Source organism: Rattus norvegicus, chromosome 17 (assembly GCF_021556685.1).
Source record: "Rattus norvegicus strain SHRSP/BbbUtx chromosome 17, alternate assembly SHRSP_T2T, whole genome shotgun sequence".
Lineage (NCBI taxonomy): Eukaryota > Metazoa > Chordata > Mammalia > Rodentia > Muridae > Rattus > Rattus norvegicus.
The window spans coordinates 4,244,147-4,271,608 of NC_141550.1; the positions used below are offsets into that span (position 1 = coordinate 4,244,147).

General features: G+C 45.5%; 2 long non-coding RNA genes across 3 annotated transcripts in view; one reads left to right on the forward strand and one right to left on the reverse strand.

The window, feature by feature from the left end:
• LOC100912124 (uncharacterized) overlaps positions 1–27,462 on the forward strand; it is an 85,954-nt gene that overhangs the window by 26,238 nt on the left and 32,254 nt on the right. The window contains exons 2-3 of one of the 2 annotated variants that reach the window (XR_015641401.1): positions 8,532–8,757; positions 22,020–22,171. This is a non-coding gene — a long non-coding RNA (uncharacterized LOC100912124). Of the gene's footprint in view, positions 1–8,531; positions 9,164–22,019; positions 22,172–27,462 lie in introns of those variants that run through there. The other variant, XR_015641400.1, reaches the window with a different exon arrangement.
• On the reverse strand, positions 15,385–20,566 carry LOC147999945 (uncharacterized). The gene is made up of 2 exons (XR_015641403.1): positions 20,410–20,566; positions 15,385–19,815 (listed from the first exon to the last, which is right to left on the reverse strand). It is a non-coding gene; the product is annotated as an uncharacterized LOC147999945 (long non-coding RNA).

The following is a 27,462-nucleotide window of genomic DNA, read 5'->3' on the forward strand; positions in this document are numbered from 1 at the left end:
GTTAATGAGTATTCCCTGAGCACCTACTCTGTGCAAAGCTGTATGCACACCCCAACTGCTGTTGCAAGAAAATGTGGGCAAATCCTTGCAAACGGCCTTGGGCAAGGTCACCCTGTCAGGACAAGTACGCTCTTGCTAAGAGTATGGTTTACTTTCGCTTACCCAGTGCTGGGGTTTTTTATCTGTATCTCACTCAGCAACCTGGCTGCTGTCTCTATTTTTTTAAAGAAACAATTCATATTTGTTGTTCTTTAACTATGGGTAAGCATGTATGTCTATGTGTGGGTATGGACACACGAGTGTAAACACCTACTGATGCCAGAAGAGGCCGTGAGATCTCCCAGAGCCATAGCGACAGGGGCAGCTGTGCTCCACCTGATGTGAGTACTGGCAGCTGAGCTTGGAATCGCGCACAGGAGCAGTGCGCTCTCACCTGCTCAGCTGTCTCTCCGGTTTATTTTACCGAGCCCCAGAGAGACCAGGTGTCTTCCCCAAAGTCACATGGCTAATAAGAAACAGTACTGGGGACACACGCACGTCAAAGCTGAGGGCAGCATGTTAGCTGAGAGCCCTTCCGTCAAAAGGTCTCAGATTTTAGAGTTTTCAGATTTGGAGGTATTTTACCAGTTGGACATCCCACACTGAGAACGTTCTGGGACAAGGGAAACTCTGACATCATGATTATACGCACACATATCAGACTGGGGAAGATGTTGGGTTTTTTTTTTTTTCCCTCCTGTTTTATGTTTTCTGAGTAGTAGGGCTGTGCAGCGTGTGCCTCTCATTTACGGGAAATAGACCCCGAGGCCACACGTGCATTTCTCACCTCGTTGTGCATTTCTGCAGCATGTCCATCTTCCCAATCCTGTCTCAGCCACTCAGAGGTTGGCAGCTCTGGAGACCCCCTAACAGCAGCCCAGCTCCATGAAGCAAAGGGCTACGGGAACTGCTTTTCAGAGGGGCGACCCCCCGCCCCATTCCACTGGGAAATAGAAGGGCTTTATTTCTTGCTGTTAATGGAGGGAGTTTGGGGCTTGCTGTCCTGAACCATGCCTGGAAAGGCAGATCTGAAAGGCCTTCAGCCTACTCTGTTCTCAGATCCATGAGGTCCAATTGGAAGCCACTTTGCAGAACACTGGCCGTCGCTAGTTTATAGACAGGGTTTGTTGCTTCTCTGTCTCAGCTGGCAAAATACCTGGAGTTTTCATGCCCCTCCCTGTCCACCAAGTTCTGATAGACATGACGTTTTATAAGGAAAGGACTGAAAATGGACCAGGGTTTCAACTAAAAATTCCATTAGGCTTGCAATAACACATGCAGGAAATCTGTTTAGCAGATCTGTTTGGGGGCAGTGAAACCCAGGAAAGGAATGAGCCCTTTCCAATGTAATGTGTCTTCCAGGGGCTGATCATCACAAAGAGATGTTCTCAGTGAGGGCTGGTGATGTGTTTTCCTGCAGTTTCTCTGTGAAGCCCGGCTTACTTCCCTCTTCCTCCTGGGAGCTGTGGTGAGCTTTTGTCTATAATAGGACACTGGTTCCCAGGGGAATAGCTGAGAACTCCTTGATGATGATTTCTTTCCTAGACTGGCTTTTCTTTAATTCCATCCCCAAAGGGCCTGAGGGGGATGAAGGCAATCCCCCAGCCAGCCCATATTATCTGGTACAGTCTTGACTGAACATTTAGTGCTGGTCAGGGCCTCTTTGACAAAAACCAGGGGAAAAAAACCCCAACCATTTGGTTTGTTCTGTGTACATTGACTTTAACCACGTACCTTAGATGAGGAATTGGCCCGAGAGACCACTGGAGCACGTCTGTATTTCACTGCTGCTCCTTGAAGTGATAGGAAAAGGCGCTGAAAAGACAATCACTAAAAGGCTTCTAGAAACATAGGTAAGCCCCTGGAATATTATAGGCTAGCACAAGGTCAGAATGTCAGGGAAATGTGGGGTGGAAAATCCAAAGCCAAAGCACACTTGGAGGACCCTTGCTGAAGTCAGTGTTGGTGCAGGGACACCCCTCCCCAAAGCCACTGATGTGTAGGGGCTCAGGGGCAAGTGTGTTGAATAAGGATAGGATTTGCCCAGTGGCTTCAGGGAAGGGCAGGCCAGTGAGTGAGAGAAACAGAGACCACATTCCCAGAGTCATGGGACTCATGGCCTCTGGGGTCTACTCAGCAAAGAGAAGTAGCAGCTATGTGTTCAATTGCCTGAAAGGTCTGGGGCACGCAGGGTGAGCGAGTCAAGATGAGTCTCATGGAAGGAGGTGGTCAGAAACAGAGTAAGATGCTGAAGGTAGCTCCAAGCTTGGTGAGGTCCTGGGTGTAACCAGGGAGCCGCTGTCTGCCAGGATCTAGGGGAGGTTAGCACCACTCATGGGCCACAAACCCATCACCACCACTGCTGGCCATAAACACGTTCACAGGAGTGAGCCTGAAACAAAACAACCCAAGGATGTCAAAGGTGAAAAGAGCGGAGATCTAACAGTCAGTCAAAGAACGTGAAAAGAAGCAAGGAGAGGAAGCCCAAGAGAAAAGATGCTAAACAGATAGTCCCTGGAGAAGTAACCGAGGCAAGTCCTTCCGCTCCCAACCATGCAGATCTGAAACACAGGGAGGTCAAAATATTTGAGAGAATGGATACAGTTGCAGCCACAGCCGGGAACATTGTGAGTTCCTTCTAGAACTGGTAAGATTCACAGTCACCATTGATACTTTAAGATGGAGGAATTTCTTTCTAGCGTCTGAGTGTTTTGCCCACATGCATGTCTTTCTGTGCACCATGTGTACCTCAGTGCCCACAGAGACTAGAAAAGGGTGTCAGCGCCCTGAGGAGGTTGTGAGCCGCCATGGAGGTGCTGAGAACTGAAAGGAGGAAGTAAAAACCACTGCAGGAATTTAACTGGGCTCTGTCATCTGACCCTGATTTTGTGGCTGTTTATGTGTAAGATAGAAACACTAGTGTCTTATGCTCCCATCTTCCGGTCTCCAGTTCTAAGTTAATCTCCAGACAGACTTGGCATCGTCCTACTAGTCTTCACATATTGTTCCACATGTCTGTTTTCCTTGCCTTTGAAGGCCATTCCGTGCCAGGACTCTCATGTCCCCCCTCCCAAGTTTTGGCCAGTCTAATTTTGGAGCTTAAGAAAAAGTCTGCATCCCACGTTTTTTTTTTTTTTTTCTTCAGAGCTCCATTTGTGTTTTCATCTATTTTGGATCCTCTTGCCTTCGATGCTGTGCGTGTGTTTTATTTCCTGTTTTCATAAGCTCTGTGCAGCTACAGAATCATGTGACCTAAGGCATGTCTCCACGAGACCTTATTCCACTTAACTTTTCTTTTTTTCCATCTAATATGGGATATTTTGACCTATGCGATAGACTCTAGGCATGGTTGTTGGTGGATTTGCCTTTAGGGAACACAGACTGGGGATAATTTCCCAGGGTCCTGCATCTTGGGGACTTGGTATTATGGTATTGGATAGGATGCAGGTAGCTAACACATGTGTACCCCAGCTTTTGTCTCTGAGACAAAAGGGTGCAACAGGGTCTGTTCTCCCTTCAGTGCCCCCATTCTTTGTCTTATATGTCAATAGTACTTTATTATATTTAACCATATGCACAAACCGTGAGTATTTAGCAAGTGAATTTTAACACGTGCACGCCCCGATTCATACATTAGACAATTCTATGACTTCGTCCTTCAAGGGAGGTACTACCCTAAGTCTTTCAACTCCAGGCAGTGGCTGGCCTGCTTTCTGTCACTATATGTTAGTCTTGGATGGTTAAGAACTCAGCACAAGAGGAAGCAAGCACAGGTCTTTTTTGCTCATACTTCGGCTCATTCAGGATATTTTGAAACTCATGTCATGTATATATTCATAGTCTATTGTTTTACAATAAAAATTAGTCTGTGTGTGTGTGTCTGTGTGTGTGCGCGCGCTAGGAAGTGTTATGTGCACACGAGTGCAGGTACCTGTAGAAGTCAGAAGAGGGCACAAGATCTCTTGGAGCTTGAGTTACAGGCAGTCGTGTGCTGCCAATTGAACCTGGGTTCCCTGCAAGAGCAGCACTCGATCTTAACACTGAGTCTATCTCCAGTCTAGTTTTTAAAAATGTTCAATATTTTCCAGCTCACATGGATATACCACAATTTACCCATTTTCCTAGTAAGGGGGTTGGGCTGTTGCTAAGTTTTCCCTTACTGTTATTTACACTCGGAGCTTTTTGTGTGTAAGGTCATGCATTAATTGCTCTTAGAATATGTCAGGCAGTGTTACACTGTCACAGGATCATAGATTCAGGTTAATAAAAAAGCTAAGTTGTTTTAAAAAATGATTGTACAGTTTGAAACAGGATTAGTACATTTGAGTGTTCTACACTGTTGCTAACACTTAACAGACCCAGCTTTAATTCTTAGCCCCCGTGTTGGATGTGTAGATCATCTTGGGAGAACTTTGCTCTGTATTTCTCTGGTGATTAGTGATGGTGTTCTCTGGGTTATTTGGTTTTGAATGTTTACTTTCTCTCTCTCTTTTTAAAATCTGAATATACATAGAGCCATCTATACGCCTGCATTTTCACAGACTTTCAAATTCAATGCCTGTCTTTTATTTTCTTTCCTAGATAGGGCCATACTATGTAGTCCTGGCTGGCCTAGAAGTCACTATACAGACCAGGCTGGCCTTCAACTTACAGAGATATCTGCCTGCCACTGTCTCTTGAGTGCTGAGATTAAAGCTATGTGCTACCATATCCAGTCAAAATTCAATATCTTAATCAATTTAATCAACTATGGATCTCAATAAATTATTCCCACTTTGTAGAACAAGAAGCCTAGGTTCAGACATATTGCAGACCTCCCTTACTTATGAGTCAGCGTTGAAGAGAAACCACTGAAAAAGGACACTTTGTGCCTTTGAATTTGATCTTGCCTTGAAAAAAATGTTATTAAAGATAGATGCTTATTTGGGTGTCCCCTATAACCCACTGACACTGCAGAGTGCTGTGGTTTTAGTTTATAGCATGTGTGATGTACAACCGTAACTATGTTGCACTTTTACTGTGCTGCACAAGTGTAACTATGTTGTATTTCTTCCTCTCTCTCTCTCTCTCTCTCTCTCTCTCTCTCTCTCTCTCTCTCTCCCTCCTCCTCCTCCTCCTCCTCCTCCTCCTCCTCCTCCTCCTCCTCCTCCTCCTCCTATGTTGTATTTCTACTGTGCATGCAGTCTCTAGTCATCAGTCCCTCCCAATTCCTTCCAGCTCTAAGCAGCCACAATTGAGCGCCTATCACCCTAGACTAACTTGTCCTGGACATTTTGTTAAGAACTGAATGATGTAAGCTATGCTCTCCAGGGTTTTTTGATCCTGGCTATATTTAACTCCTGTAGCAAAAAATGATTTTTAGTCCATGAGACTCTAACCCTGTGCTTCCTCGGTGCTGCCTGCTCTGTCCCTCAGGAGTACATGTGACTGAGCTCCAGATAGAAGTGGGGTATCTCCTAGTTCTACGTCTTGCTGTTGTGGAAAGTAGGCTTCTCGGTCTCTCTCTTTTTTCCCTAATATTTTATAAACTAAAAAATTTTAACTAAACTTAGCCATTGAATGTGTTTTGGAGTTAAGCCTCATATTAACACATGTGTTTGTGGGGTGAAGCATCATATTAAAACACATATGTAATTATCAAAGTCAGGATAACTAGATTTCTACCACATCGAACTGTGTTTATTTAGTTTCCTTTGCAAACTAAACCCCATCAAGCATTGTAACACCCAGTTCTTACTCTCCTCCTGCCCCCCCATACTCTGGGTGAGTGTGAAGTATTTGGAAGACCCAGAGGAAGAAAAGAGCACAAATGGATCTGAAGCAGGGAGTAAAATTGTCCTCTGACGAGGTCAGACTGAGGCCCAGGGCTGTAAAGAAATGTTTATTGTGCTAAGTTAGTCCCTGAGATTTAGACCTGTTTACCCTGGCAACTAATCTTGTTTACCTAGACTACCAAAGCACTAAAAACACTCCTTGAAAGCTGATTAACTGGGAGCACTTCTACCTTTTCCAGAGCTCTAGCTGCGCACCATGTTTTAAAGCACTGAACTGGATGGGCCTCTCTCTGGGGCAGACGTGAAGAACTCTAGTTCCTCTCAGACCACGGGTGGTTGGAAGAGCAACACATTCTGTCCCTCCCAGGCATCTTTCAGATGGATCTTTCCTAACTGTTTAGACCTTAAGCACTTGCAAAGAGTCAAAGGAAACATATTTAAAAAGAGTTAGAACTCTTTATTTTGAAATTAATTTCTTCTCTCATCAGCCTAACCATGGAGCCTTTGACTGAAAATCTGTCCTACCTGCATGGTGTGCTGGGCCGAAGTGGAACAGGCATTCTTTATTTTTATTTTAAAGTGTGTGTGTGTGTGTGTGTGTGTGTGTGTGTGTGTTCAAGCATGCATGCGCACGTGCACGTGCATGCGTGCGGAGGTGTGCACATGTGTGCAGGTGCCCACAGAGGTCAGAGGAAGTGCCCCTCTGGTAGCCCAGAGTTACAAGTAGTTGTGAGCTGCCTGATATGGCTGCTGGTGTTAGAACTCAGATCCTCTGGAAGAGTGAGCAATACATGCTCTTAACTACTGAGCCATCTCTTTAGACCGCATGCAGGCCATGCCTAAGGAGTAAATCGCACACACCCAAAACCATTTGTGAGCATTCTTAGAGCAGATCCTCACTGTCCCAGCCACCACTCTGTCTTTGCTCTAATCTCCCAGCACACAGCCGCTCCACAGGAAGCTCCAGCAACAGTGCTGTGTGCAGTGCAGGGCACTGTGTGAATTATAGAAATCCGCTGCTCCGAAGATCAAAACATCTACCCATCTGGGATATATAAATCCCATCGCGGAATTTATGAGGGGGGTTATCTTGAATTATGTGCGTGGTGTTGGGTTTGGCACGTAATAACTATAAACGGCCCTCTCAGGACAGTAGATTAGCGTCCAGGGGGAGAAAAGAGCCAGGCATCTGTGGAATTTAAATGGGAAGATGCCCTATTCCTTTCAGAGAGGACAGAGCTCCCAACCCCAGGAAGTGAAGTAGGATCCTTGTTTTTAAGCCTGGAATGAGGGAGGGTAAGAGCTGATTTATCTTCCTATGGCTTAGAACACAAGGTGTGCAAATTTGGCTCTCTGGATTCGCTATGTTCTAGATCTTTCTCTCCACGAAGGGTCTATTTGCTTTATGTCAGTTGAGTTGTACCAGAGGGACCTGTGGTCTTGTCTGTCTAATTCTAAAAAAAGCTGGAAGGGTGAAAGGAGAACCCCTATTTGCAATATACCTGCCCCAAACAGCCTACACTTCAGTTTCATCTGTGCCTCTCCGCTGCCTCTGAACTGGGAGCACACAGCCAGGGGAATCTAAACACTTACCACCCCTCTGATGCTAACAGGGGCATAGCTTAAACACTTCAGTGGCTGCCGTGAGCAAAGCCGCATTGCAGACTGGGTGCAATTCAAAAACATGAAAGTACTTAAAAATAAAAAAAGATTCACTTAGTGATTTTATGTTTCTGAGAATGCTGCCGCTGACACACCAGAAGAGGGCATCAGACACCATCACAGATGGTTGTGAGCCACCATGTGGTTGCTGAGAATTGAAATTCACAGCCTCTGGAAGAGCAGAGGGATGGTTAAACAATGAACCATCTCTCTAGCCCCATAAAGGTACTTTTTAATCTTCTCAGGTAGATCAAGTCTCCTTAAAACAAGGGACATATTTGCAGGAAAACTCAAAGTCAGAGGAAGACGGCCTAAAAATAAGGAACGTGTGAGAGGGATCAGGAGATCAGACACAGGAGGTGAGGCTTTAAATTTCGATGCCCACAAAGACCTACTGTGGCACTGGCCATGACTGTTACTAACACTTGTGTGTGTAGATCTGCGTGGGAGGTGGTTCAAATCAATTCACCTCAGTCTGTCTGGTTTAAGTTTACAGTAAGTATTTTTTTTTTCTGTTTCTTCCACTCCCCTTCTGGCTGTGATTGCTTACATTACCATGTACAGACAATCAATAACACAGAAGCAATATGAAGTTTCAGGTGAATTTATAATTATATTTCTATAACTAATTAGTTGTAATTCTTTTTGGTTTTCTTATTTAGTTTTTATTCATAATAACTTTACTTTGCAATCCAGCTAGACTTGAGGGGGAATGAGGAAAACATGGAACCCAAAGAACTGCAGTGAGAGCAGAGATTATGGGGTATTGCCAGCAGACGGGTTGGGGATGCTCTCCAGAAGGAACGGTTTAATTGGTAAAATGCCTGCAAGTCAAAAGAAATTAGAGATGTCCACAGTCGGAAATGGTGGTCTTCTCGCTGGTCTTGCCATCCCTGGCCCCAAAACGCTCCATGGCTTCCACGATGTTCATGTTTCTTTCACCTTCCCAATGACCACACGCTTGCCATCGAGCCTCTCAGTCTTGGCAGTACAGATAAAAAACTAGAAACCATTTGTGTTTGGTCAAATCCTTATAGTCAAATCCTTTCTCTCCAGTGCTCAGAGCAAGAATGTTTTCTGCTGTCTTTGGAACTTTGTCTGCAAACAGCTCAAAGGAGATGAAGCCCAAGGACTCACCATCGGCCGTGATGTGGAAGAACACGGTGGCCATGTCTGCAGCAAGCGATGAAAAGTGATAGCAGCATCTGTCTAGTTGTAATTCTACAACTAATGCCCTGTACACTTTGAATTTCCAAGACTGCTCAGCACAGCAGCATGGATGGTGAGTCCGTTGGTCCATTGGAAGAATGCTGCTGTACCTGTCAATCTGTATGTCCTCATACTCCTCAGGGTGTAGATTTCTCTCCATCCTTCTCCTAGACACCCATGTTTTCTCTGTAATTACAAGGGTAGACCAAGATTTGCCAGGGTGCCTTCATGGATTCCTGCCCCCACCAAATGAAGGCACTAGAGAAAAATGAACAGTCAAGAATATTGGCTGCTCTTCCAGAGGACTGGGGTTTGGTTTCCAGCACCCACGTGACAGCTCACAATCATCTGTAACTTCAGTTTAAGAGGACCTAACACCCTCTTCTGGCCTAGCAGACCTTGCTCACATGTGACACACAATTAGTCATGCAGGTATACAGTCATGCACATAAAACATAAAAAAATAAATGAATAAAAATCTTAAAACAGCAAACACATGTATCTAAGAGAGGCTCAGTCATTGTACAGTTTCAAATCTTTTAAGGTGTCTGTCAGGCATGGCAGAATTCATTCAATATTCTATACTCATTCTATATTCCACACCCATTCTATATTCTACACCCTCTCTATATTCCACAGTCTTTCTATATTCTATACCCACTCTATCTATATTCCACACCCATTCTATATTCCACACCCATTCTATATTCTACACCCTCTCTATACTCTACACTTTATATTCTACACCCATTCTATATTCTACACCCACTCTATATTCTACACCCACTCTATATTCTACACCCACTCTATATTCTACACCCACTCTATATTCTACACCCACTCTATGTTCTACACCCACTCTATATTCTACACCCACTCTATATTCTACACCCACTCTATGTTCTACACCCACTCTATGTTCTACACCCACTCTATGTTCTACACCCATTCTATATTCTACACCCATTCTATATTCTACACCCACTCTATATTCTACACCCACTCTATGTTCTACACCCGCTCTATCTTGTATGCTTTTGCTCCCTCCCCACCACATTGTCTAACATGTCCTTGTGGCTATTTCAAGCATCCACAGCCCCACAGTTCCTCTTATGGACAGAGCAGTCACATATGGCTGTCTAGTCAAAGAGTCTTGGTCGGGCCTTTGGTGGAAGAGTTGTGAGCAGTTGTTTTCTGGGACTGACCTCATTCTGTCCTGACCCTTTAACCTCTTCTTGCCTGGAGAGCCATTTTGACTATTCCAGTGGCTACAATGTAAACCTTTTAAGTTGGAAAGCTAAGAACAGGATTCTGTGTCCTGATACATTGTAGAAACATCACACCAACCATCTCTCCCTCCTCCCTTCATTGATTCATTTTAAGCCATTGCAGTTCGTCTTGTCTATTACACTGTGCCAACCTCAATTCCTAGCTGATAAAACCCTCCATTTCCAGACTACTTTACTTAGAATGCTCAGCAAGATGGCTCCTCTCTCCCACAACCTATGGTTGTGAAACTGACTTTTTCGGATAGGCTACAGCCTACTTCTTTACGATTTCTTTAAGGCGTCAATGAAGCTTAGCTTAACAAGAACCATTCTTTAATGTTCAGTTTGGTCTTGGGGGGGATCGCTTTGTTTAGGTTATTATCTCTAAGGTAAAGAGTGGTACTCACTGGGGAGGGGGCTGGTGTAGAGCCAAGCATGGGGTTCTGATGGCTGGCTAATCTGGGCTGGAGGGTATTCTGAATCTGTTACTGGTTTTTTTTGTTTTGTTTTTTGTTTTGTTTTGTTTTTCCAGCATCTTCTTTTGGAATTCTAAAATGAACAAGGCCCCAGATTGAAATATAAAAGTTTACAACTTAGCTTACCAAGGAGAGGCACAGCCAGTCACCTGGCACCACGAGGACCGTTTCCTATAATGTATGTTCTTCCTTCTCTTCTATGAAAATTAAAATTAAGATTTTTGTGTGTATGGGTATTCCATCCGCATGTATGTCTGTGTGCCATTTGTGTGCCTAGTGTACACAGAGGCTGGAGGGAGGCATTGCATCTCCTGGAACTAGAATTACAGATGGTTACAAAATGCCATGTGGGTGCTGGGAATCAAACCTGAGCCCTCCGGAAGAGCAGCACGCTCTTAACCTCTGAGCTATCTCTCTAGCCCCTGGTCTTCCGTTTCTTTACTTAACGGATCACGAGCCAGCATATACAGTATATGCAGTCACTGCTGTGGGCTCAGGTCTTTGTCCTCTCAATTGTGCTTTACAGATGCATCTGAATCAGGGGGCTAGTGCTTGGTCCATTTAGTTCACCTGAAATAGCTGCGAGACGTGAGTCTGCAGTTCGTTTCAGGTTTTTCACTTAAGAAACCAAACTGAAGTCTTAGCAGCAAGGTGAGGTCGGTGGTTTCCACCTGAAACCAGATGGATGTGATGGCCAACGAGGAATCTGCAGGACACAGGCTCGGCTGAGTTTGGCGCTAGAGCCAAGTCTATCTGGAAAAGGTGGCTGTTCTTTTCCGGGAATCGGAAACGCTGCAGTGAGACCCTGAAACCTGAAGTGAAACAGAGCTCACTTCCTTATGACACAGACCCCACCACAGGTTTCATATGTTCTACAGATGTGAGACTAAGTGCTTTAAAATATGTAAAGTTAATGAGTTATTAACTGCAGGAGAGCGCACTCGGATCCTGAGCCGATCCCGTAGGTCTCTCCTCAGTCCCTCCTCTGCGAACTTACTGAGCTGTGCAGACTCTCAAAACGGCACGGGCTTTGAAATTGCTCAATGTATAGAATTCGTGGACTGTGACTTGTAGAATATCTAGAAACAAGACTTTGCGTAGAGAGGTGGTTGGGCACAGACGCTTTACTTTTGAGGAAGGTCAGTTGCTCACTGTACACTGATTTTCATTAAGTCTCCCGGGTCAGGATTGACAATTGTAAAGAGCAATTGTCATAGCACCTCATATTTGCTGGGTTGTAGAAACTCTGTATCGCTATTCTTCAATCCTCGCTGTTAGTGGATACCGCGCAAGAGTGTGCATTGAATGCTGGCTCTGTTTTCAGAGGGAATCCTCTGGACTGTGCTGGAAACCCAACTGTGTAAGTCTGTGCGCACCTTTGAGCGTCTCCGCCACGGAGGCGATTTCTCTCTGTTTTCAGCATTTTCATAAGGAGAAAATTGAGCTTCGAAGAAGCTGAGGACCCTGGCAATCCAGCACAGCTGGTCTAGGGAACAGCGGGAGTGGAGGTCCCGCAGTCTACGCCTTTTCCCATGCATGTGGCCCAGATGTTAGGGGCCTCCCGGACCTAAGATGAGACTGTAAACACCCCCTCTATACATGAGAAACGAAGAGGCCAGTTGGCCAAAGTTGCCCTGACTCGAGGACCATAGCCCAGGTGTCTTACTCTAAGGAGGCGGTGAGAGGGGCCTATAGGGAGATATCGGGCAGCTCGCCCATCCACCTTGGTCATTTGATTTTCTGGTTCCACAACCTAAAGGAGAGCCCGCTCTGGAGTAGACCCACCCTCCCAGCTTCCAGAGCATCACATCCCTGCACATTTATGGATGTTTTCTCCTGTTCTAGAACACAGGGTGCTGGAGGGTGTGTTTGCATTTTTTTTCCTTATCTCAGGTAGCCTCTCTTTAGTCTCCACTCCCTGAACGTCCTGTTGGGTAAGCTTTGCCCTTGCACTCTTCCCATGGTCCATATGACTGACCCTTCCCCTTCTCTGCACCTCTGGACTTGCCTTTACATAACATGTGTGAGTCGTGTCCAAAAAGCCTGTTTGTGTAATTCCCTCCTTCCTGGTCAACACTGAAACATCTCCTCCATCCCTCCTGACACCGAGAGGGATCCACCACATTCCTTAACTTCCCGAGGATCAGTATTGTGGTCTCCCTCCCTTCACGAAAACACTTTCATCATGAAATCTCTCAGCCCTGATCTCATCTTTTTCTCTCCTAATAACGAACGTTCTACTGTGAGTTTACAGAAGGTTGAAGAAACGCTGGCTTTAGATTCTTAATAATACAGAAAACAGTTTTGCTCTAAGCCCCAGGACAGTGTTTTATGGAATTTTCTTTTTCTTTTTTTTTTTTTAAAAAAAAACCAGAACAGAACAAAGAGCAGCCAGATCCATGGCTCTTGCTGTTTCCCTCCAGGCCCTAAATGGTAACCAGACATGAACTTAAATTCCCTGGCCCCTGTGGCTGCTTTCCCCTTCCCCTTTTCCTCTGGAGGTTCATTATTTTCTCCAAATTAAAACATTCTGTTTGGAATGCGGGAGTAGAAAGAGACAGGGCAGTGGCAAGCTCCCTTTGCTCAGAGGGAGTACCTCTCAAGGAAGCCTTCCTTGCCAGTTTTCTGATATGATTAATTGAGAGGAGTCTGGTTTATAGTTAGATGAGATCACCTTTGAAGGAACTCTTCCCTCATTACCCACAATCGAGCGGCTGAAAAACAGTTTCTTAGGATAGTTTAGAGACAGAGGAATGTAAATAAGACGTTAAGTCCCCAAGAAAGCATTGCAGTGTCCCAGGACAAAGCAAAACCCACCCGAGCCTACAGCAGGTCAGAAGGTGGAAGCCGCAGGTGTTAACACTCAGAGGAGGAGGTAGACTTCATATCCCGAGAAAGGAGCATGGTGGAGGGGAGGAGTGTGGGGTCTGCCTTGTTAACACAGGATTCCTCCCGGGGAAGGGCGATGGCGGGGAAGGGCGATGGCATCCGGACAGGGTGAGTTTTGTGTGTGTGCCTGAGGGAAATGGTATGTGCAGAGGCCATAGGAGGTGGGAGGAAATGTGGTTACATCCGAGTATGGGATGGAGAATGGAGGGGGTGGGAGCTGGAACCAATGGTGAGCTAGGACTCAATGACCATTGCATTAGAAAGGTCTCCTGCTCCAGTGTAGACAGCAAATTTTGTTTTTGTTTTTGTTTTTTGTTTTTTGTTTTTTTTTTTTTTTTGAGCCTCTGGACTTGAGACAACCTTAGTTTGACTCCCTTCTTTTATAGACAATGATCCATAAGCCCATTGAGGCACTGCTCTCTCAATCAGGAACTGTCCCAGGCTCTTGGCTAGTTTTTGGAACTCTGTGATGCTTTCTGACCCCTGAATTTGGCCTTTCCATTTGTGCTGAGTCCCTGCACATTGGTCCCTAACTGCTTTCATCCCTGGGTTTATAGAGACTCCAAATACCTGCAGAAAATGATTAATGACCCATTTTATTTCCTGGCATCTCTTAATGCAAAAAGTCTTGGACAGTAACCAATTTAATTTAGACTCTAGAAACTGCCATTTTGTTTTGACCTGACTCATATTAATGATATTTTTTAAATGCCTGAAGCTATGAAGCATATTTAAGACCCACAAATAACATTTTTTCTTTTATAGAGTTACACGGAATGCAAAGTACAGATTGAAATACATACATACATACATATATACATACAAACACATACATACACATACATACATACACACATACATACATACATACATACACACACATACACATACAGACATACATACACACATACATACATACATACAAACATACACACACATATACATACATACCTACACACATACATACACATACACACACGCATATATACATATATATTCTCTTACAGTTTTGAAAAAACATATATATGAAAAAGATTCCTCTTTTTTCCTAAATCTACTTAAATTTTGAAAAATTGATGACACCTCTTATTTAAATTTATAAAAATTATATTTTAATAATTGAATCGTGTTAATACATTTTAATCTAGTTTCCTAGAGTTGAAAATTTCCTTTAAAAAGAAATACTGTGTCTAAACTAAGGCTGTGCAGGTTATGACAGAAGGTTCTTAGGGGATCCTCTCACCACTAGTTCTCTTTATTTTATGTTTTAAAGATTAATTTTATTTTATGCGCATGAGTGTTTTACCTCCTATCCATGTAGGTGCACCATGTGTATGTTGTACCTTCAGGTGCCAGAAGAGGGCGCCAGATTCTCAAGAACTGTGACTACAGGTTGTTGAGATGCATGGGCACTGGGAACTTGGGTCCTCTGCAAGAGTGTCAGATGCTCTGAACAATTGAGTCATGTCCCACTGCTCTTAACTGTGGTGTTCTCTCTCCAGCTCCCTCCAGCTCTTCTTATAGAATTCATTTCTGAGAGAAAACAAGTCATGTTTCATTCACGAACGTGACGAGATACTGAAAAATTAGGAAGGGATTTTAAGGGATTTTAATCTGGGTAGAAAGAGTCTATTACAAAACTTTTGATGCAGACCACAGTGGAAAGTGTCTCCCCTTTCTCTTCTGAACAATGCAGATGTTTTATGAACTCTATTTGCAGAGATGAAATTGATGTCCAGGAAACTGAACTAAGTTACCCCAGTGTCTTAGTCAGGGTTTCTATTCCTGCACAAACATCATGACCAAGAAGCAAGTTGGGGAGGAAAGGGTTTATTCAGCTCACACTTCCACATTGCTGTTCATCACCAAAGGAAGTCAGGACAGGAACTCACACAGGGCAGGAACCTGGAGGCAGGGGCTGATGCAGAAGGATGCTGCCTACTGGATTGCTTCCTCTGGCTTGCTCAGCTTGAACCCAGGACCACCAGCCCAGGGATGGCACCACCCACAATGGGCTGGACCCTCCTCCCTTGATTACTAATTTAGAAAAATCTTTTCAGCTGGCTCTCATGGAGGCATTTCCTCCAGGGAGGCTCCTTTCTCTGTGATAACTCCAGCTGTGTCAAGTTGACACACGAAACTAACAGCGTGCCCAGTTAAAACAGATTAAGTCCATGTGGCTGTTAAGGGCTAGGAGGATGTCCCGTGTGGTATGCCACTTAGATGAGAGGGGTAGAGTACAGTGCAGGGAGCCCACCCTGGAACACGAATTCATGTTTCAGTGAACACCATGAGCTTTTGCTTTCCTCCCGTGCAGTTCGAAGAGGTCAAAGAGACCACTAGAGCCTCTTGAGATTCCCCAGGTCAGACCTTTCTCAGCAATATCACAGAGATTTCCATGCTCCCTGAAGGAGCTAGGAGTGAACGCACTCTTTACTTCTAGCTCTGAGTAACTTCCCTGTGGTGACTTGCGCCTCCTGTACACACTGTGCTCTGTATCCTTGGTCCTATTGCCATCTGACTTCTGTCTTTGTCAAATTTCTCTTTGCTTCCCTCTTTAGAGGGTTCCGAAGGGCTGCAGTTTAGGTCCACCAAAGTTATTCAGGAATGCTTCCCTGCCTATCATCTTAGACACAGACGTGTTTTCAAATAACTCAAATTTTATATCCTAGAAGGTCTCAGGCCATGACTGACCTTCCCATTCTAGCCCTGGGTTTATCATGCCGTGTCACATGCATATGGGGATAAAGGAAAAGCCTGCAGGCAGGAGGCCAGCAGATGGCTGTCTGCTTGGTCACCAGACCTGGGATGAAATGTTATCATCAGACTCTATAGAACAAACAGCCGAAGGGGTTGCTTGAGCAATACCAAGTCCCATGGTGACCACAGCGCCGTGGTTGCCGCTGAGTTTGTTTATGAGAGGGAAGAGGGCAGCCATGTTGGGAATCCATGGTGGTTTTCACATCCTGGAAGCCATGTAGAAACAGCTGAGGAGAAATGCATTCCCCCGGAGTGTAGACTGACTTTATGTTCAAACAGACCGCAAGGCATGAGCAGCGAAGAAGAAAACATCTTCCCTGGCTGGGACTGTGAGATGACTTTCAAAATACTCATCATTTGGCCACTTGGGGACAAAGAAAGAGGCCACTGTGATTTTTCTGGCTGATTTTACCCCTGCATTTGAGCTGCTAAGGACACACAAGGAAATCAGAGTATACAGCCATAATCACCGAACCTTGTGCTGGACAGGGGGTCCCATCCGGACCTTACTCACAAGCCAGCGGGGAGAGCAGCCGAGATGTCTCATTAGTTCCAAGTCAGCAATCCACTTGAGGTTGAAGAGCACATTGGCATGCCCTTTGGGAGGCATTCTTCATCAGGCTAGGCTAGGTCTCCTTTTCTCCTGTGGCCATGCTCACCCGAGAGGCTTCCAGGTGCCCTCTTTATTTTCTTGGGACACTTGAGAAGTGGCAGTGTCCTGTGGGACCTCCAAGCTGTCCATCCCCTGCCTGCTGTTCTCTGTTTGATGACCAGCAGTGACCTTGGTGGACCCTGGGGGCCTATGCACTGAGGCAGCCTGTCTTGTCTCTATCAATGGATGAGGTGCCTCTTCTCTTTGTCAAAAACCACCAGCCTACGAACTCCATTCCAGGACACGGTACATAGCAGAACTCATGTGATTCCATGGCGTTGAGTGACAGTCTTAGACAAGATTAGTTCCAAGGATCTGCTGGCTCTTGGACCTTTTATCTTGCATTAGGGATGGTGTATAGATATTCTCCTATCACGCAAATTCCGCTCTATACCTGTTCTTTCTGAGCACACTTTCCCACATGACTAAGTTCTTGGGTAGGGCATTGTTTTCTTGTCTTAGTACCATTCCTTTGGTCTTGGAATTGATTTAGTTGCTGTCCCTAGGATGGTGGTAATTAGGTTTGTTTGATGATAATTCACTGACTGAATTCATTGAAGCATTTCAAATACTTATAGACCAAACTCAGACTTCATTCTTGGGGTGGGGGAATGATCCCTTCAGCTCTCTGCCTTAAGTGGCCTTTTACTCTGAGCCTCTCTTACTCATTGGAAGAGAGGTCAGTCATGACTTTCCTCTGTTTTGTAGCACTCTTCTGGTGGGGCACTAGGACTGCAAATTACTGGTTCCCCTCCCCTCCCTCTTCTCTTCTCTTCTCTCTTCTCTCCTATCTTTTCTTCTTATGGTGCTAGGAATCAATCCCAGGGTTTTGTGCATGCTAAGCAAGTGCTTTTCCAATGCACTATATACCTACTTGTTTCAGTCAGGCTTCTATTCCTGCACAAGCATCATGACCAAGAAGCAAGTTGGGAAGGAAAGGGTTTATTCAGCTTACACTTCCACATTGCTGTTCATCACCAAAGGAAGTCAGGACTGGAACTCAAGCAGGCCAGGAAGCAGGCGCTGATGCAGAGGCCATGGAGGGATGTTTCTTACTGGCTCGCTTCCCCTGGCTTGCTCAGCTTACTTTCTTATAGAACCCAAGACCAGCCCAGGGACAGCACCACCCACAATGCGTTGGGACCTCCCCCTTTGATCACTAACTGAGAAAATGCCTTACAGCTGGATCTCATGGAGGTATTTTCTTAACAGAGGCTCCTTTCTCTGTGATAACTCCAGCTTGTGTCAAGTTGACACATAAAATCAGCCAGTACACTCCCCTTTATGATTTTAAGACAAGATTTTGGTATGTAAGTTAGGCAGGCCTTGAACTTACTATGCAGGACAGTCTGCCCCCAGACTCATGATTTCCTTGACTTCCACTCTCAAGTGGTGCAGTTACAGGTGTGCGTTACCACACATGTTGCTAGTCCCATGATTTTGCAACTGAAGATCCAGTGGAAGATTCTTTAATTGAATATTCTTTGAGATCAATGAATAGTATAGTAGTAGTAGCAGTAATAGTAGTAGTAGTAGCAGTAATAGTAGTATTAGTAGTAATAATAATAGTAATAGTAGTAGTAATACTAGTAGTAATACTAGTAGTAATAGTAGATTAGTAGCAGTAGTAGTAGTAGTAGTAGTAGTAGTAGTAGTAGTAGTAGTAGTAGTAATATTATACGAGACAGAGTCCACCATGTATTTTTGTCTACTACCTTTTACCTCACTATGTTATACCAGGCTAACCCTTAAACTCACAGGGACTCCCCCAACCCCACCCCAGCCTTTGCCTCCTGAGTGCTGAGATTTAAAGATTGCATTTGGAGAAGTGTTTACAGGGTGAAAAATATATTCAATATAGGTGTTTCCCAGAAAGACTAAAGGCGAGACTCCGAATCCTCCTTTCTGACAGAGAAATCAGCAAGTAGACTGTGCCATAAGATGGTCACAAGTGACTGTAAGCCTCAACCCACCCCAGTCACTTATAATTATTTACAATCCCAGGCTGTGGTTGGAACATGAAAATCCCCAAAAGTTCACGTGTGGACACTTACTTCCCAACCCAACTGTGTCCAGAGGTGGGACCTTTAAGGATATGTGGAGATCACATGATCACATGTCTGGCCTTATGCATAGGTCAACACTGTGAGAGTGGGTTTGTTATAAAGCAGCTTCAGTCTTCTTCATGGTGGGAAGACTCCCACCATGTGATTCCTGTTGTCAAGCGAAGAAGGAGATGGATCGCTTCGCCAGATGTGGTCCTTGACCTCGGCCCAGCCTCCAGAGATGTGAGCCAGGGCTTGCAACTGTAGACTTACTCAGCTTGTGATACTCTGCCGTGACAGAACAGCCTGACAGGGTCCACCCCCTTTTATGTCCCAAGCCCTTTTCGTGGAGATTAAATTTTATGGCCATGACAGTTGGAGAGAGCTTGAGAAGTGCTCATCTGAAAGAACCTTTAAATGGGGGTCCCAAGTTGTCCTTGCAGTCAAGGAACATGCGCGGATGCAAGTCGGGGTTAGCAGAATGGGTTTGCAGCAAATGGGCAAATTTGGTTACTTTTTCATGGAAGCGATCAGGCATGGTCAGCCGCCTGAGAATGCACTGTATCTCACAATGCTGAAGGGCTTAGAGGGGAAATGTGGTTTGACAAGAAGCAAATGGAACTCTTGAAAAGGAAATACTTCAGAAAGAACGTAGGAACTGGGAGGCAGGAGGGCTCTGAGCCTGACTTCTGGATGCAATATGGCCATTGCACCCTTGAATCCATAGGGGCTGTGTCACCTGCACAAGACTGAGACTGTCAGCCTCCTGGCATGGTTAGTGGAGGGACTCATGATGGCCTCTAGCTGACGAGTTATTACCGGGTAGAGGGAGCCATTCTCTTCAGTGGCATCACCATTGGTTATGTTGTTCATGTTTCAGTCAATAACCCCATATGCCAGTTCACCCAAGCAACTCCAATGAAAGTCAAAAGGCTGTTCTTAAAGGGTGTGACCAAGATGGCTCATCAGTTAAGAGCACTGGCTGTTCTTCCAGAGGATCATGCTTGACGGCCAGCACTCACGTGATAATTCTGTACGAAACTGTCAGAGAATGAATTAAAATTACTCAATAAAAATGAATGGGTCTCCAACCTTTAACATTTTTATATATAATTATCTCAAAAAGGTGCTAGAACAGAAGACAGTGGTGTAAAGAGTAAGGCAGCCTCAGAAGCAGTAAATAAAGGAAAGGAGGGAGGGAAGGGAGGCAGGAGGGGGAGGGGGTTAGGGGAGAGGAAGGGAAAGAGGTAGAGAGAGAAGGGGGAGGGAGAAAGGGAGGGAAAAAGAGAGAGAGGAAGAGAGGGAGGAGACACTTAGATGTCAGTATGAATAGCATTGGAAATCTGTGGCAAAAACAGGGAAGCTTAATGGTCTACTATTAGCTCTTGTTGACCCACTCTTTGGCTCCCCTCCACCCCCCAATTCTCTTAGCTCTGTATTTGTGCTGGACATATAAGAAATCTGTCTCTATCCCGGTTCTGACTTCTGAGAGGTTAAGGCTTTAGAGTCAAAGTTATAGAAGTTCATGAGGCTCCCACATCTCCTTGGATTATACTGCTGTCTTGGCCCTAAAGGACACCGGAGGCCTTGTCTATCCCAAGGACCTTTGGCCATTTTCGACCCACATGCACTGACCTGTTGAAACACGGGCTGTGGTCAGTCATTAGTTTTCCTCAAGGGGTGCATGAAAACCTGCGATTTGCGCAACCAAACACCACCAGCAGCAAACAAGCTGGGTGCTGGCAGTCGAGCGGCTGGGCAGCCGCCATTGCTGGTGGACTTTACTCCTCCTAAGCTCTAACCCTGGATCTGACACAAGAATTGCCTCATTCCTCTATTTATGCCAAGAGCAAAACAGAAGGTGACATTTCATTCTCAGCTGCTGTCCCTCAACCAACAGGGCCAGAGAGCCAGATAGATTTGTCTGATGGCCTTTCTTCCCTGTCTGCACAAGTTAACCCCAAGGTTTTGTTTCCTTTGGCCTTATAGGTGCCTCAGGCTGCTGCCTGCATTCTTGTGTGGTGGACTCACCCCTCAGTGATTCCCCCAGGCTTTCTAATCTTGGCCACATCCTGTTTTATGGGGCTTGGGGTTGTGAAGCTCCATGCTGCCTTTGTTTCAGCTTGCACAGGAGATAATCCACTTTCCCTTTCAGCGGCCTTGATGGTCAGCATCTTAAACCTGGCCCTCAAACAGAGGAAAGCGACTGACTTCACTCCTCCGCTGGCAGAGAGGACTGCTGTCTGAAATCCGAAGGGCCAGCTCTGAGTCTGTGCCTGCACCACCGCTGTGCCTCATGATATGCCTGGCTCACAGGACCCCTTTGCTTTCCCGGATACGTGCAGTCCTGTGTGTCTGTGTTCAGGTGCATCTTCCCACAGATGGCAGCTGGGTTTCCATCTTGTATAGTTTCCAACATCTGCCTTCCCCGTTCTAAGATGCTTTACACATGTTAGGCATTTTTTTCCCTGCACGGCCACTCAGGATTCTGAACGTGTGGGCACATGCTAGGGGTTATGTTTATAAAAAGATGAAGAGAGAGGGATATGTTTTGGTGAGGCATAGGAGAAGAGGGTTGCTTCCCCCTAAGGGCCCAGCCACATGATGCTATAGCATAGATTAGAGTTTATTTAGGGCATGGGAGGGCAGTTGAGAGGGTAGTAAAGACAGAGAAAGGGAGGGAGAGGGAGGGGGAGAGAGAGAAGGAGGAGGAAGATGAGAGGGAGAGGGGGAGGGAGAGGAGAAGGAAGAGGAGAGGGAGAGGAGAAAGAGGATGGGCTGGGGAGGAATAAAAGAGTAGAGACCAGCCATTAGCAGGTGGAGAGATAAAAGCGGGGGAAGGGAATGGGGAGAGAGTGGGGAAGGGGCAAGGGGACACAATGGGAGCAAAGCAAGAGAGTGAGGAGGGGGCAAGCAGTCCCTTTTATAGTGAGTCATGCATTCCTAGCTATTGCCCAGTAACTGTGGGACTGAGCTTAGAGAAAATGTTAATACTAGGAGGAAACACATCTTTCACTCATCCTCTGTTCAAAAAAGATGTGCCCACATTACCTGCATGGCTTGGTTCAAGAGAACAGAAAGGATTCCGCAAATGCTTTTATCCCATCAAGCCTGCTAGGGCATTTGAATTCCATTCTTCAGACCACGCTCCCTTAACCTGTTGCATGTGGCTTTTTCAGATTTGAAATCTGACTATAGGAGCCATTTGATAGTTTGGCTTTTAGGTGCGTGTTCTTATCCACCAGGTTCAGGACCTGTGTCTGTGAGCATGGACCAGAGATGCCAAGCATTTGTGGACTCCAGAATCTAGTTTTGGGAATGGACGCCAGATATGCTGTGGTAGCCTTCTTTGGATCAACATGGCTCAGCTCGGCTCTTGGGCGACTCCAGGAGGCAGGTAAAGTAAGGGATTAAAAAGAAGTGTGGAGGAAGTTGGGCCACCTAATCCCACGAGTATCCTTTGGGTGGTCCCCAGGGCTTGAGAAAATGAGCGCCAGAAAAAGCAAGGGCTCTACTTATTGTTTAAAATCTGCTTCCCATTTCCTCTCTGGTAAGAGCTTTATTGAGATGTAATCACCGCACCGTGCAATTTACCCATTTAACATGTGTAATCGGGTAGGCGGTTCACCTGTGACTGACATGCGGGCTGTACAATGTGCAAGGTACTAACTAAACCCGTGTTTCCTCAAAATAGTGTAATAAAGAGCGCAGCGCAGTGCTTTCCTGCGGGTGCAATGTATTCAGCAGATCGTGACCACACTTGCATCCTTCTCTGTCCTCTCTAGAAGCTTCCTAACCATTGGCTCACGCTCCTCTTGTCCCTTGCGTGGCGTATTTCCTCATTCATTCTTCTATGTCCGTCCTCATTTCTAGAGGCCTCAGCCCCTCCCAGGCAGATGCGGGGTTCTCAGGGCTTGAGGCTGTTGTGGTCTGATTACAAAATGCTCCCCACAGGTTTACGTCCTGCATGTTCAGTCCTCAGCGAGTGGCTCCATTTTGAGAGGTTCTGGAGATGGGGCCTAGAGGGAAAATGTGTGCGTTCTCCCAGATTACACGTGACTCCCAATCTGTTCCTTGCTCTGTTTTCTTCCTCCTGTCTCGAACGCCCCTGACTCCATGGTGTTCTGACCAAGCTCATGGTTTCCTGGACAAAGCCCTGGAAACTGGGGGAAACAAGCTCTTCGCGCTGCCATTGTTTGACCGCAGCAGTGGTGACGGGTGCAAAGGCAGCTCTGCCTTAGGAGCAGGAAGCAGCGTAGGTGTGGGCTGAGGAAGGAAAGGGACTGGGTCACTAACCGGATGTGGCTGTTTCTCTCCACCCGAGTCTACTGTCTCCCAGTGGACTGTAGCCACGGTCCCCATGAGTTTGCAGAGGTGAAGGGAGAGAGCTTTTGGCCCCAGACAGTTGGGAGTTTGAGTTCTAACTCATGTGATCTTGAGAAGCGACATGCCTCCTCTGAACCCATGAAGGGTGAGGATAGGGCACTCTGGTCCTTACAGCTCTGCCACTGAGGATGCTGTGGAGGCCCCGTCTCCAGCAGAGCCTGTGTGTCTCTAGCTGCCTGCCACACAGGCAGCTTTTTTCCCTTTCCTGCTCGCCACACCCAGCGCACACTCTCTTTCGAGGATGGAATTTCCTAACGCCTGGGGTCTCAGACCCACGTGGCATAAAGAAGGGCAGAGTGAAGGCTGCTCTTTGGGTGTACAATGAGCCAGGGCTAAATTAGTGTGAAAGCCTTGTCTGCGAGTTTACAAACACACAATTACAGCTCGCACAGTTATCTAAATCCACTTTCTTGCCTTATAATTTTATGGTTAGAAGCATTACAGTTGTTTTTAGATTTTCATCATAACTACAGTAGCGACAGACGGAATCCAATAGTGTTTGTTTATTTGTGTAACAAATTACACCCCTCAGCTAGCTTCACTGTGTAATTTGCGTTGGGTGTATATTCTAAAAAAAAAATAAAATAAAAAAAATGAAAAGAGTATTCATTGGTCTGAGGGTCTCCTTTTTAAAATTCTATTGTCTTTTCCAAATCACCACTTGACAGCATAATTTAAGAAACTGTATATACAGGGTATGAACTATTGTGAGAACTACACAGATACAATAGGACAGACAACTGAGTCAAAGTGTCAGTTCCCCACACAGTCCTGTATGGTTGGGGAAGTCAGCTGACTTCACTTTCATCATCATTTATTACTATTATTATTATTATTATTATTATTATTATTATTATTTTGTTTACCTACAGAGTGAACCCTGATATTTCATTCTCTTTGTCACTCTGACAGGAGCCAGGGTCATCCAGGTACAGGAACCGTCAATTGAGAAGAAAGATGCCTTCCTCAGACTGGCATGTGGGCAAGTCTTTGTGTGCTTTGTCAATCAATGATTGGTGTGGGAAGACCCAGCCCACCGTGGGTGGTGCCACTCCTGTGCCTGTGGTTCCAGGTTGCATAAGAAGGCGGTCTGGAAAAGGCATGGGGCTCAAGCCTAGCCCTGTTTCTCCATGGTTTTGCTTTAGGTTCTTCCTCCAGGTTCCTGCTCATGTTCTGCCCTGCGTTCTTTCCATGATGGGCTGTGATGGGGATGTGTTAACCAAACAAACCTTTTCCTTTGCTTTTGGTCAGTGTTTTATCATAAACAGCAAGCTAGGGCAGATGTCAGTCACTTACAGATGTTACTAGAAGAGGAATCTGGCATCTGGAACCCCAGGGTCAGTCAAATTCCTCAGCTTGCTCCATCCAATAAGGTATTTATTTATTTATTTTTTATATTTTTTGACTGGTTCGTTTCACTTAATATCTTCAAGGTCCATTCACATGGTACCACGTGTCATGATTCCCTTCACTTTTGAAGCTGAATAATATTCCTTTGCATGTGTGTGCTGTGTTCTTTAAGTACACTTATCCACTGCTGGTGGATATTGGTGGCTTCTCTCTTTTAGGTGTTGTAAATAGTGCTTCTGAGAAGAAGGCTGTGCTGTATCATTTGAGGATACATTTTCAGTTTCCTTAGGTAAATACCCATAGAAGAATTACTATGTCATGTATGCAAACATGCAAATTATCATTTTATTTATTTATATTGGTTACTTTATTTACCTTTCAAATATTGTCCCCTCCCTTCCCAGTTACCCCTCTGCAAACTCCCATCCCTTCCCTCTCCCCTGGCCTCTATGAGGATGCTCCCCCATCCTCCCACGCACTCCCACCTCACCGCACTAGCACCCTCCTATGCTGGGCCACAGAGCTTTCACAGGACCAAGGGTCTCCCTGCCCATTGATGCCAGATAAGGCCGTCCTCTGCTACGTATGCAACTGGAGCCATGGGTCCCTTCATGTGTACTCTTGGTTGGTGGTTTACCAAAGAGTACAAATTAACATTTTAGTTGCTCAAGGAAGGGCCACACCATTTTCAGTGGTGGCTGGATATTTTACATTCTTCCTGGTTTCTCCACATCCTTACCAGCTATGAGCTCTTTGCTATCCTAATGACCCACAGGTAGAGTTCCTGAGGACATTTTACCCTCCCGTCATTTTCGACATGAGCATCTTTCTACCTTTTCCGTTTGTGCAGGCTGTGGAAGGCAGTCTGTCCCTTAGCTCGGCTCTGGCTGCTGTAGTTCTTATCGGTTCTCTGGGCATTCTGGGTAATGATACCTTCTCAGATATGAGATTTACAGTTTTTTTTCTCTCCATTTTCCTTGAGCTTTTATTTACATTTAGCTTCAGCCTTAAGGCACACTCAAAACAGCCTTTGTAAATTGCAAGGTAACACATCCAAAGAATAGTTTTCTGGGTTGTGCAAAGTTCAAACCAAAAAGCGTCTGAGATCCTCTATAGGTTTGAAATATTACCTGAGTGTACATTAAAAATATCTTGAAGGACAGTGAGTGCTGTCCTTCTCAGCACATTAATTTTTTTTAACTAGGTAACTTTGTGCTCTTGAATCCACAGAATCTGGATCTTTATAGCATCACTGAAAATTCCTTGTGTGAGTGAAAACTCCTGTCAGTGGCGCTGGCTAAGCAGGGGCCCAGACAACAACTCCTTGGAAGCCCCCAATGAGAACAAATCATGCCATGTGGTCTCTGGCCTTTCCCAGCACCCACTGAGCTTCCCTGGAGACCTTTCTTGCTTGTGGCCACCCAGGAATTTTTGCCTGTAGAGGATTTTACCCATCCATGCTAATTTTACTTTGGTTTCATATATGGAACAAATATGTCTTAAGAAGTGGTAAAGCTGACTTTATTCAAAAGAAATCCAAAGTAAACAATCCATTAGGAGATCCAAATGGTTAGAAAGTTGGGTGGGATGGCATTTTTGTCTTTCTAAAGAGTAGAGGCATCTTTAGGAAAAGTTCAGTTCCTCACTTCAAGCCTAGACCTTTCAAGAGTCCTGCTAACATCAGATGACCACAAATGGCTTTCTAAAGATCAACATCAGGCCCTGCTCACAGTTTACAAGTCAGGGTGGGGTAAGCCCTACAGCAGGGGGTCTCATCCCTGCTGTAGACCAGGTTGACTTGGCCAAACCCAGGCTAAGGAGCCTTTATCTCCCTGAGGCGGAGAAGGTGAAAGAGTAAGTGGTTCTCCTCAAGAGTTAGTGGTCCTCCTCATCCGTGTGCAAAGCGACTTCTGACTCAAACATTTCCCTTGGGAACTTTCGAGTTTGTGTTCTGTAGCTTAGACATGAGAGGTGTTGTAAGTCTCTTGTGACTGGAGGACTTACTTGCAACTTTGAACAGAAAAGTATATTAATTTATTTACCAATTAAATGAATGTAAGATAAAATAAAAATAAAAAAGTTTCCATTCATCCTTTTTCCCTCTCCTTTCCCTCTCCTTTCCTTCCTCCCTTTATCCCTCCATCTCTCTTTTCCTTCCTTCCTTCCTTCTTTCCCTTCCTTTTCCTCCTCTTCCTCCCCTTTCCCCCTCTTCCTCCCCTTTCCCCCTCTTTCTCCCCTCTCCCCATATTTCCTCCTTCTTTCTCTTTCTCCGTCCCTGTTTTCTCTCTCTCCCTTCTTCCTTCTACAAAGGTTCTGGGCTCCTGCTTTCACCCTTGCAGTGATATGGAAGAGAATGAAGCCGCCACTGTCCCGGCTTGCAGGACTATAATTCTCCGATGCTTTATGCTGGACCGTGCAGGAATGGAGGCTTTAGGCTAAAACTGTAAAAGTCCCTGCGAAGTGAGATAATGTGATCACTTCTAGGCCAGAGATACTGAGCACTGATGGATTTTCAAAAAAAAAAAAAAAAAAAAAAAGTGGACCCAGAAACTGTCAATCATTTTGGAGATCCTTGAGGTGGGGGCTCTGAGGGCCCACAAGGGCTCTGTGGAGATCAGTTTTACAGGGGCAAATAGGGGGCGTGGCTAGTGAGGAGTCGCTCTCAGGTCTTTCAAGGGGGACAGATCTGTCAGAGAAACAGAAGAGTAACCATGTTGACCCCAGTTTGTACAGGGAAGGAAGTGAGTGGGGAAGGAGCTAAGAGCCTCCGAATAACTTGCATGAGTTAGGACATTAGCAACTCCACTTCTGGTAGGTTACCTTCCAGGTCACCCAGTCTGTGGAGCAGGGATCCCCAGAGTGCAGACTGGAAGGAGGGAAGTGTCTGAGGTCACAAAGCTCACACACAGATCCACCCCCTGGGAGGGTACAGAACTTATACCTGCCGCCTAC